This window comes from Lineus longissimus, chromosome 12 (assembly GCF_910592395.1).
Source record: "Lineus longissimus chromosome 12, tnLinLong1.2, whole genome shotgun sequence".
Taxonomy (NCBI): domain Eukaryota; kingdom Metazoa; phylum Nemertea; class Pilidiophora; order Heteronemertea; family Lineidae; genus Lineus; species Lineus longissimus.
In genome coordinates this window covers 5,105,039-5,115,595 of record NC_088319.1, presented here as the reverse complement: position 1 = coordinate 5,115,595, position 10,557 = coordinate 5,105,039, and the positions used below count along the sequence as shown (strand labels likewise).

General features: G+C 41.8%; 1 long non-coding RNA gene across 1 annotated transcript; it reads right to left on the bottom strand.

Annotated features, from left to right (window-relative positions):
* Window positions 1-444: 444 nt before the first annotated feature.
* On the bottom strand, window positions 445-2,286 carry LOC135497155 (uncharacterized). Its single transcript, XR_010448774.1, has 3 exons — window positions 2,214-2,286; window positions 1,284-1,347; window positions 445-510 (listed from the first exon to the last, which is right to left on the bottom strand). It is a non-coding gene; the product is annotated as an uncharacterized LOC135497155 (long non-coding RNA).
* Between the last annotated feature and the right edge of the window lie 8,271 nt (window positions 2,287-10,557).

Genomic DNA, 10,557 nt, shown 5'->3' with positions numbered 1-10,557 from the left:
GATAAAGTCATACAAATTTGCCAATAGGGGTCAGTCATATCTCTAGGCATGGCGCCAGTCTCTCTTAAAGCACAGTCAACAGGCATTTGGTCTTAGTATTTGGGTAAGTACAGAATCAAGGCAGCTCAGAGAGCAATGATTGAACGATGCTGTGGACAAGTCCAACAATACTGCATCAGTCACGACCAACTTCTCATCAGAAAGCGTCACCACCAGCATATTCAATGTTCAGTTCCAACCTGTACCAGTCCAATGCACGCCTGTCATGGTCAGCAGTGGTCAGCTTAGCGCGATATGGAACATTCTTCCGAAACTCAAGCGAGGGAAGTCTGCTCATTAGCCTATCTCGCGCACTGCTCCTTCTTGTCAAACATCGTAGTGAAATCGTGGTACAGTGGGGCGTCCTCGAGGATTGCAGCTGGTCGGACAGATGTGAGGTGGAATGTGGGCGGCTGCACTTCTTCGTTGATGTGCGATGGCAGATAGCACAGTTGTTGCGTTGCATGACAGCTGAAAGTGAATGTGATATCATAGAACTGAGGCGTATGCAATGAGACTATAGGTGAAGTAGAAGCAAGGAGTGAAATGGGCCATCTTCCAGTGACTATAATATACAGAGTAAGGGCACTGGGTGTTGTTAGATTCAGCATTGAATGTATTCCTCGTACAAGCGTGAATAGTGTGGACATACAGTGAGAGGTGAGAGACCCCTATTGACTACTTCTTGTAACTTTATCTTGGATATTATATTAGTATTGAACTTCTAGCCATGGAATATGAAGAAATTGAAGTTGTAGGCATGGAATATGAAAAATTATTCAACGGTGAAAGACATTATTCCATGAGGCTTTGCCGTGATCGCAAAGGACGCGACGCGATTGGTTCACATGCTAATGAGGTATGATAATGATAATTACCTCTATAATGCTACTTGGATAGCGACTGTGTTGTTCATTGCAACAGTGGTCTATGTCAATGTGTGCCTGCAATGTCAATGAAGTATGATGAGGTGATGACGATAGTGCAATTATTAAATATTGGCAAGAGATCATACTACAACATAGGTCTTGTTTTTGACAGATGACTGTGCGACATTCCCATTGGGTCTTGTGAGAGTCAGCGCTGCATGTATTCCTTGTACAAGCTTGAATAGTTGTGACGGACTTTGAGGGGTGAGAGACCCCTATCGGCTACTTCGTCTAACTTTATCTTGCCTACCTAGCTGCTAGCAATAGTGCCCCTTTATCAAGAGTGAAACCCACTGTGCGGGGCTTAGAAATTACCTTTATAATCCTAGTTGGATAACCACTGTGTAGATGATTTGAAGAGTGCTCTGTGGATGTGTGCCTGTAATGTCAATGAAAGTATCATGAGGTGATGACGATAGTGGAATGACGAAATATTGGAAAGAGATCTATTCCTAGAAGAACATATGTCCTGTTTTGACTAGGTGGTGCATTTTTTAAAATCAGCAGTGAGCACTGCGTGTAACATGGTGGAGGCAGCGGAGATAATAACTGTGTCGAAAGTATTGTTATAGGGCCTTCCCTAGGCCCATGGGGTTAAATTTACAATCCACGATTGAAAAGACGTAGTTTGATCGCATTCAACTATAAATCCATTGAACAGTTGTGTTCCTTTAGTCAACCGATGACCTTTTGTTGGGCCATGATCGGGGATTGTAAACTGTAAATGTATTATGGACTGGGAGACGGGGGAAACACAAGTGAAATAGACCAAAACAAGTGATTTTGGGGCTTTGGTTTAGACGCATGCCCCACATGCGCCATGCGGGATTATACGGTTCATGTGAACTTGTTGACATCTACATGATCTAGTGCTGTTATTGGTCATGTCATGGTACATGGTAGGCCTAATCATCATGGCTATATGTTTCAGGAAAAGCTCGGAGTAAAATGAACTGCCGATGAATAATGATGTTGTTCATGTTTACCATGTTTACTAGTACATAGCCATAGGGTATGCACTGGCCAGTGCACTTTCTGCACGTCGTCATGGTCATGTACGTGATACCTTGCATATTTTGTTTTTTGAATGCACATGCTTTTTGGGCAAAATCACTTGTACCAACACTAATGAATAATGTCTTCTTATCCCTATGACTCCATACACAGTGAGGGCATTGTCCCATTCCCATCAAATGGTAACTTATTGTACCGTATTAGGGTGGAAGTTGGGGAGCAAATACATACCGTTGCACGCCTGTCATAATCAGCAGTGATGAGCTTAGCGCGATATGGAACATTCTTCAGAAACTCAAGCGAGGGAAGTCTGCTCATTAGCATATCTCGCGCACTGCTCCTTCTTGTCAAACATCGTAGTGAAATCGTAATGGAAAACGTCTGGCTTTGCGCCAGACGTTGAGACTAATAAGTGAAGAACTAATAGGTAAAGAACTTCTACTTGCGCGAGACTGCTCTGATAAAATTATCATTGCAGAGACTACGGTGACGTACACATATATTTTTTACAATCAAAAATGCCCTCAAAAGACGACATGGAATGATTATTTTATTGATATTTCCTACTATATACCTTCAAATTATCACTTTATACAAATAGATCGGCGTTAGGTCGCATGCTTTTTTTTCCTGGTGACACTATAAAGCAAAATAGTTGCAACCCCGTAAATGCGCTATAAGTCCAATAATAAGTGACGGTGACCCGTTATAAATGTTTCGCCAGCTTCGCTTTTTTGCCGCTACGCGGCGCGTTGGGCCCTTGCGTCTAGGTTTTTTGCCATTTTCTGCTGTAAGACGATTTCAAAAGTGTACCTAACACTTTATACAATACAGAAAACCAAATGCAATTAGCTCCATCCATTTTGAAGATATAGCCAATTATGTGTTTGACAACTTGATTACCTAATCAGGCTAGCAACTGGCTTGTTAGAGCCAGGCGGCGGGTTCAGCAAAAGTTGTGATGTAGATCAGGTTATCTGTACATGTCATGCAATCATAAAAGCAGGAGGGCCTTAATTAATTATGCACACCTGGAAGTAATGTGTTTCATTCACTATGGTGTATTGTGTGGCTCCGAATTGTGTCAAGGCTAGCACAAAGAACAATCGAATGACGGATGGGACCCATTTTCATGAATTTCCAAAGCCAGTTGAACGAGAGAGGAGGAAGCTATGGATTCGGAAGTGCAAACGTTTGGAGTGTTGGAAGCCTGGGCCTTCGGCCAAACTTTGCAGTGATCACTTTATCGATACGGATTATCACATGAAGCCGGATATCTGCATCCAACTGAATATTAAATGCCACTTGTTAAAAACAGCTGTTCCAACCTTGTCAATTGCATTTAATGCCCGAGGCTGCTGAGGTCGGTTGTTATACATAATGTGTAGGCCCTATTGGGGCCTGTGATACCGCATAGTGTCTTCTTGTGTTCCAGCCATAGCAAGGTGACAGCGACACAGGTCAGTGTCAGTGACAGCCACTGTCAATGACAGATTATTGTCATCTGACATCTAGGCCTATCTAACGTTGCACGGCATTATATCGTCACGTCAAGATGATTGTGCATAATACCGTCACTTTTCAATAGTAGTTCAGCGTCATGACATAACTGGCGATACAACACAGACGAGGCGAAACACAATTGTGCAACATTAGTCTGTTCAAAAATCATACATGTTATGCATCTGCAACCATCTATCAATGTCTTCTTTGCTATATCGGCAGGTCTGCCATGCAAATTGATTAACCACAAATTCTAATCACTTTCGTCCGAATGATCACTCTCATTATGATCTAGTGATATTAATGGCTCGAACATGTACGGCTCAACGTTTAAATATCCTTCTGTATCGACCAAAACATCCTCAAATTCACTGCTCTCACTCTCTGAACTGTATGCGGAAGCCATCTTGCTTTGTTCTGACTGACACGACCTACGTCATCAAAAAATCCCTAGCGGCCACATGTGGAACTAATCTAAAGTTGTGTGTGGTGGGAAATTCAAATAGTTTCAAATTGAAAATTGAAATAACTAAATAATGACTTTATTATTAGAATTTTTTTAATGTCTGGGATCTTGTTTTTTTAACCCTCAACATATTTCATGAGTATCAAGCATGTTTTCAAACCTTGATATATGACCTTTAAACACACCCTGAAAAAAGTACGGAACGGGATATATTCAAGGAACCTGGAATTAAATGGGAAAGCAGTCAAGTGGGCCCATTGGGAGGCAGCATACCAATACAACAAAAGGCTGGGAATAAGATTACATAAGAAATTGACCAATGAGCACATAAACTTAACGACTACTCTAAAAATGCGGAACCATTTGGCTTTAGATGTCTTGGACTTGGAAATGCTGAGGCTGATGAAGGCCTATGAAAAGACATTGCAAACAGATGAATTGGGCAGTTCTATCCTTCTATTAGAGAAAACCAGTGTGTTAGTTGACATTTTCAGTGACTGTAATAGAACCTTGGATGCACATGATGAGAGGATGAAACAAATTATTGAAGTATGTGACTTTTTCCAGAATTGGGAGAAGGAAGAAAACAGGAAGGAAAAACTGCTGACTGAACAAACCAGGCAGGACTTGAGTTCTTCCTTGCTGGGCTTTGTGACTCTTGTGCAACACATGACAAGGCTTGGTTTTTCCATCACCCCTGGATATATAAATTCCGATATCATAGAGAACTTTTTTGTCAACAAAGAGGAATCTGTAATGGGAATAACACCAATCCGACGGTAGCACAGTTTGGACCTGCGGTAAATGCGATTGTCCTTGGAAGTGCCACTGTGTCAAAGAAAGGAAATGCTGGAGGACCAGGCAAACAGGCGAATCCTGCCCAAAAGTTATTTCCACTCAACCCAAGGAAAAAGATCCGTATGTAGAGGTTTGGACATGGTCATGGTAAGAAGAATACAATAGCGATATCCTGTCATAGGATGGCAGAACTCCTCAAAAGGGGTGATGCTCATCCTGGCTTCTCTCAAAAATACTAGGGACTATTTTCATCAGTCGACCAGGGGATCTTATTACAACTCCCTGGTGCAGGAAAGGGGTCTTTCCAATTCCACTGGCCTGCCACCAAACCAACTTGACCCATTGCAATTTAGATTGAGTTTTTCATCATGTTTTGGAAGGGATGTGAGAAATTTCAAACTGATAGGCCTGGCATTGAGTGCTCATTTATGGAGCTGTGACTTGCAAAACTTTGAAGAAATTTCCAGGCCTCAGCTAACCAGTGATTAGCCAAGATGCATCCAAACAAAATTTCAAATATTTCAAAAAACTGATAGGAAAATGGAATGGCAAAGAATGCAAATGTGCAATGTGCATGTAATAATCTAGTCCGAAGACCTTTTTTCTCTTTTTCTCTTCTAAATCTTCTTATCCGTAAACTTGTAAGGTATAAATGTTAAATTCCTGTTAAACCTTTTCTCTACCTTTGTTGTGTTTTACTCGTGTCTTTGTTTGATATCGGTCCAAGAGCTTTGGAGCTCATGTTTGTAATTTTATCTCATACCGATGAAAATAAAGTTTATCTTATCTTATCTTACCACTAATACCAGGGTGTAGCACCTGCACAAGTCGACCTGTACAGAACAATGGTTTTATCAGAAACAATGACATGTACATGTATTGTGATAGTGCAGTGCATTATATTTGTGCAGGCCTAGGCCTGTTATTAGTGTTAATTAATAGAAATATGTGTGGTGATTTAAATCACCCTACTGAGGGATGTGAGAAATTTCAAACTGATAGGCCTGGCATTGAGTGCTCATTTCTGGAGCTGTGACTTGCAAAATTTTGAAGAAATTTCCAGGCCTCAGTCAGCTAACCAGGGTGTAGCACCTGCACAAGTCGACCTGCACAGAACAATGGTTTTATCAGAAACAATGACATGTACATGTATTGTGATAGTGCAGTGCATCATATTTGTGCAGGCCTAGGGCTAGGCCTGTTAATTAATAGAAATATGTGTGGTGATTTAAATCACCCTACTAGTACTATACCTCAAAAGATGCGATTTTCCTGTCCCACACTGCCCAGTAATGAGCACGCTATGCCCATCGACAGCATATCGATGAGCTCTTCTTTGTAATTCGTTCATTTCTGATAGATTGTTGATCGCAAAAGTCTCGTGGCTAAATGTCAAAAACTTCACGCATGTGAAAGATCCAGGAAATATAAATAAACCTCTTTCCATACGTTTATCAATCTTCATTACATAAAATCCACTGCCAGCCAGCCGTACCGGAAAATGGGCGCGAGGTTGATGTTTACAAGCGAAAAGCTAATCAGCGCGCGGGATTCCCTTCACTGCGGAGAGTTTTCTGAATTTATTTGCTTTCACCACCATCAAACGATGCCGACAATGTTGTTAATATGCAATTGATGGCTAACAGAAGGCATGGGATTAAAAATTGGAGTGTTATAGATGGCGTGGTGAGCAAAAAATATTCCGTTTCTCGGCGTTTTCTGGTCGTACGAGAGGTCCGAAGTGGAGCTGTCTCTCGCTTCAAATCTGGTCCCGCGCTTGCCTACCTTTACTTTTTTAGCTCCCTATATATTATTTCCTAGCTAATCCCATTGTTTAGCCCGATAATCCCGCTAATTAGCATTCAGGGGCCTATGGTCACACGCATGTATGGTGTTAATGCATAGGGTTGCCTAAGCCTATTTTGTGTATGCTTTTGGACAACTCAATACCCCATCTCATTGCTTGTCTAAACTAAACTTTGGGAACACTGCCTCCAGTGTTTGCGATGACCCTCTCCACCCACGTCACCAATTCGTTAAGCGTCGTGGATGTCTTTCGTTTGTTGAACAATTGCTCGTGTAACGAATGTGGTAGGGTCACGGTACGTTTATTACCACGCCACAAGTCGGTGTTGATAACTTCGTAGGTGATTTCATTTCTGTCGCTTTCTTGCTTTATCATCCAAACCGTGGCCACAAGTTGGTGTTATTGAGATCGATACCAACAGTGGTGGTGGTTGTCCCATATCTAGGGAGTAGTGTGTTCTCTAGGGTGATCGGCGTGCTAACATCCACTATAGGTACTAACCAGTTACAGCAATTCGGTGCGACATACAGTATTCTTGTCGACACCGTGACTATTGTGGAAAGACACTCCAACAAATCCACGCGTAAATTGCGATCTCCGTCTAATTTTCGGTCGGAGAACATAACATTATCCAATAGGTACTCTAATTCACTCACCAATGTACCAACCCATCAAAGGATAACTATCGGTCACATCTGCAATGCTCTCTATAATTGTCTGCACGTGAACTGCATGATTCGTGGACATCTTCACCGATGCGTTGTATTGTTGCGTGTTGGTGATTTGTTGTTGCCATATTTTAGCCAATACGAACAAAACCCTTTCCCATGTCATGTGGTGCTTTATGATAGCATCGCAGAGCAAGACCAGCAGTACGTCTCTACTCATGGTTCTCGATTTCGAATCGAACAACGCACTGTGTAGTTTCACATTGTTCGGTAGTGGCGAGTCTACGGTGTTCATAGTTTGGGGTAATTGTGCGTGAAACACTGGCAGTTGTCTATCTCCTCCCACGCCCGGTCTTCTCTGATGATCGTGTTTCACCTGTAACAATGTGTTTACGATTCCCGATATACCGGTAAACTGATTACTACTATCTGTGTGCCACGATACCCCCATCCAGTATAAACCACCACCCTGTTGTTCCGATTCCTCTTGTTGTCGATCGTATACAGTCACAAATACTGTGGTTGGAATCAATCCGATTGCTGGGAATTTCACGCACGGTTTCATGTAGTCGCCCAGTACCAATTCGTTATTGTCGATAGGATGTCCAAAGACGAGTACTTGTAACGTTGCGATTGTAGATTCATCAAAAATCATTTGTAGGCATGGAATGTAGATGAAATCCTATACGTCTTTTGTACGAATGTCGATGTGGAACCACCTTCTTCACGTATATGTCGTACAAGGCACTACACACCGGTTTGATAAACCCATGTAGATCTAAAACAGTGGTCATGAATTCTGGCGTTCGCAAAACGTTGTGCAGTAACTTGACGGGCAGAACTGATTCGGTACTGGCTCCAGTGTCAACACCTCCAGACAACCTCATGTTCATGAGATATAGGAGATATTCCAATATCATAGAATACAACATGTCCTGTGTGGATGTTTGACTGCTCCGCACAACATGCAACTGGTCGTCGCAATCTAGATATATCTTCATCGATTTGAACGATTACTCTGTGGTTGGTTTTTTCAAAACGTTGTACTGTCGGTCGAATAAGGAAACGTAATTCTCCACGATATACCAATGCGTTACTATATCACTGCCACCACTTTTCGCATAGTAATGCGCATATAAACGTTGTAGCATGTTTTCCATAACTCTCACCTTACCCTTGCCAATGTTATTTTCAACCACCATCAAAGGCGATCCCATGTTAACTGGAGTAGGAGTTTGTTGGGTACCAAAAGCGTACATGAACAACAACATTACAAAAGGTAGCGCTTCTTCTCTTCTCATCGACACCACTTCCTGACCTTTCAGTACAATGTTTTGGAATTGATTATCGTTCATGGTGGATATCATCAATTGTTTTATCTGGTCGATCAACTCAGGCGGCTTAATCATGCCGTTGATCATGGTGATTACATCTTGCACCCTATCGTCATTGTTTGCCTTTACGTATGCAGAACACGAGTCGTTGTCCGCGATTTGTTTCAATGTAATCGACCACGATTCTGTTTCCGATTGTACCTCTATCAATCTGGTTATAAATTCAAGTACCAATCGGGTGGCCTGTAAACTAGCTAGCGTGGTCGCATCGTCACCATCAATATTCAAATGAAGAAACTTGCATTCGTTTGTGGGTGAAAATATGATGTATTCTTCCTTTTTGTAATGATAAATGGTACTGTCGCTAACAGTGTTATCGAGAATCACGTCACAATAAAAGGATTGCACAAGAAAATCCATGACGACGATATCTCTTACATTCTCAGTGACATTCACTGGCAATTGTACAGGTATCATGGTACTGTTGTAGTTTGCTAGCTACGTATTTTCCGAGGATCTTGCTCCCATCCAGCAGTCGATAGAAGGCTACTGGAGAGCACGTCTGTAGAAGGAACTGCAGGTTTCTCTAGGATTGTGAATCCGACAAAACAAGAAAATCACTATTTGTACTTTACTTAAAAACGTAATTCTTGGGCTTCCAAAATATATAAGGGCTGTATAGACGAGATAGACGATGGATGATAAACGAGAAACGAGAACGGCAGCGTTTCCTGTACAGGTGTTGTCGTACGGACAGCTATTCCAGAACTCCCCCCGAAGGCCACGTATGGACCCAAAATATCTTCTAATCGCATAGCAACAGTCCACGTCAGCAGGTCAGCTGGTCAATAACTTATATATGCGAAATGACATAATACATCAAAGTACACCTTATGAAAATCGTGCCTACGTCAATAATATTTCGTTGTCATAGCGTCAATGTCGAGTTACAAAACATATCAAACATTATCTAATCACATGCTAAAATAAGAAATGACGACCTTGATTGTGCACGGCACAGACAAAAACCCTGTTATGATTCACCAAAATATAGGCCTATTTAAACTGTTAAGTACATGTACAAGCAAAGACTAAACAAGCTACCGATCTGTAACAGTACCATAGAATAATATCGATAGCTACCAATACCCACGCCACCACACACAAAACACTAAATGCGATAAATAACTTGAAGAGACATTTACAACACGACGAACAACAACCTCCCTCACCATCGCTGTCACCAAACGTCAAAATGCGTTCGCTTCTTTTACAATTGTTCTCTTTCATGATATCTATGGTCTTTACAAAGATTTTTGCCGTCTCGGGATCCATTTTTCCAGCAATGTTTCTCACCGCTTTGTCTCATTTCTGTGTCGTCTTGGCGTAGCCAAAGTTTATGCTTTTCAACAGATGGATGTAAAATATGATCGACATGCACAGCGTCATGACAAATACCATAAATACAACTCTACACTCCCTGATCGGCATAACCAAATGTTTGTCTTTGTATTTTCCGGTGCCATTACTATCTCCACCAGAGTTTGTGAGTAGATTAAAGACTTGTGAGGTCAGTGAAGAGCCATCCTTTGCGGTCGTATCGTAGCTGTGTTGTGGTATTCCAGATACCATTGCCACGGTGAATGCAAACGAGCTGATTACGTGTACTATTTCTCCTATGATCAATAAGAACAAACCGAGGCACGTTATCGAGGCGTAAATGTTATACTTCTTTCTGTTAGAATCTGCTGTCTTTTTATTTCCTCCGCCTCGTTTGCGCCTACGCTGTGGGGATTGCATTTCAACGTCGTCTTCGTCTTCACCAACATCGTCCAACAGTCTTTCATGGTCACCACGATCTACCACACGTCTATATCTAACTGTGGAGAATCCCGAATGTTTGCGGCTCTCTGGTACTGGTTCAACGTAATCGGTGGTATCAGAATTTTCGCTACTCATGCTATAATAATATTCTACTCTAAAGTGTTCTTCGTAGACA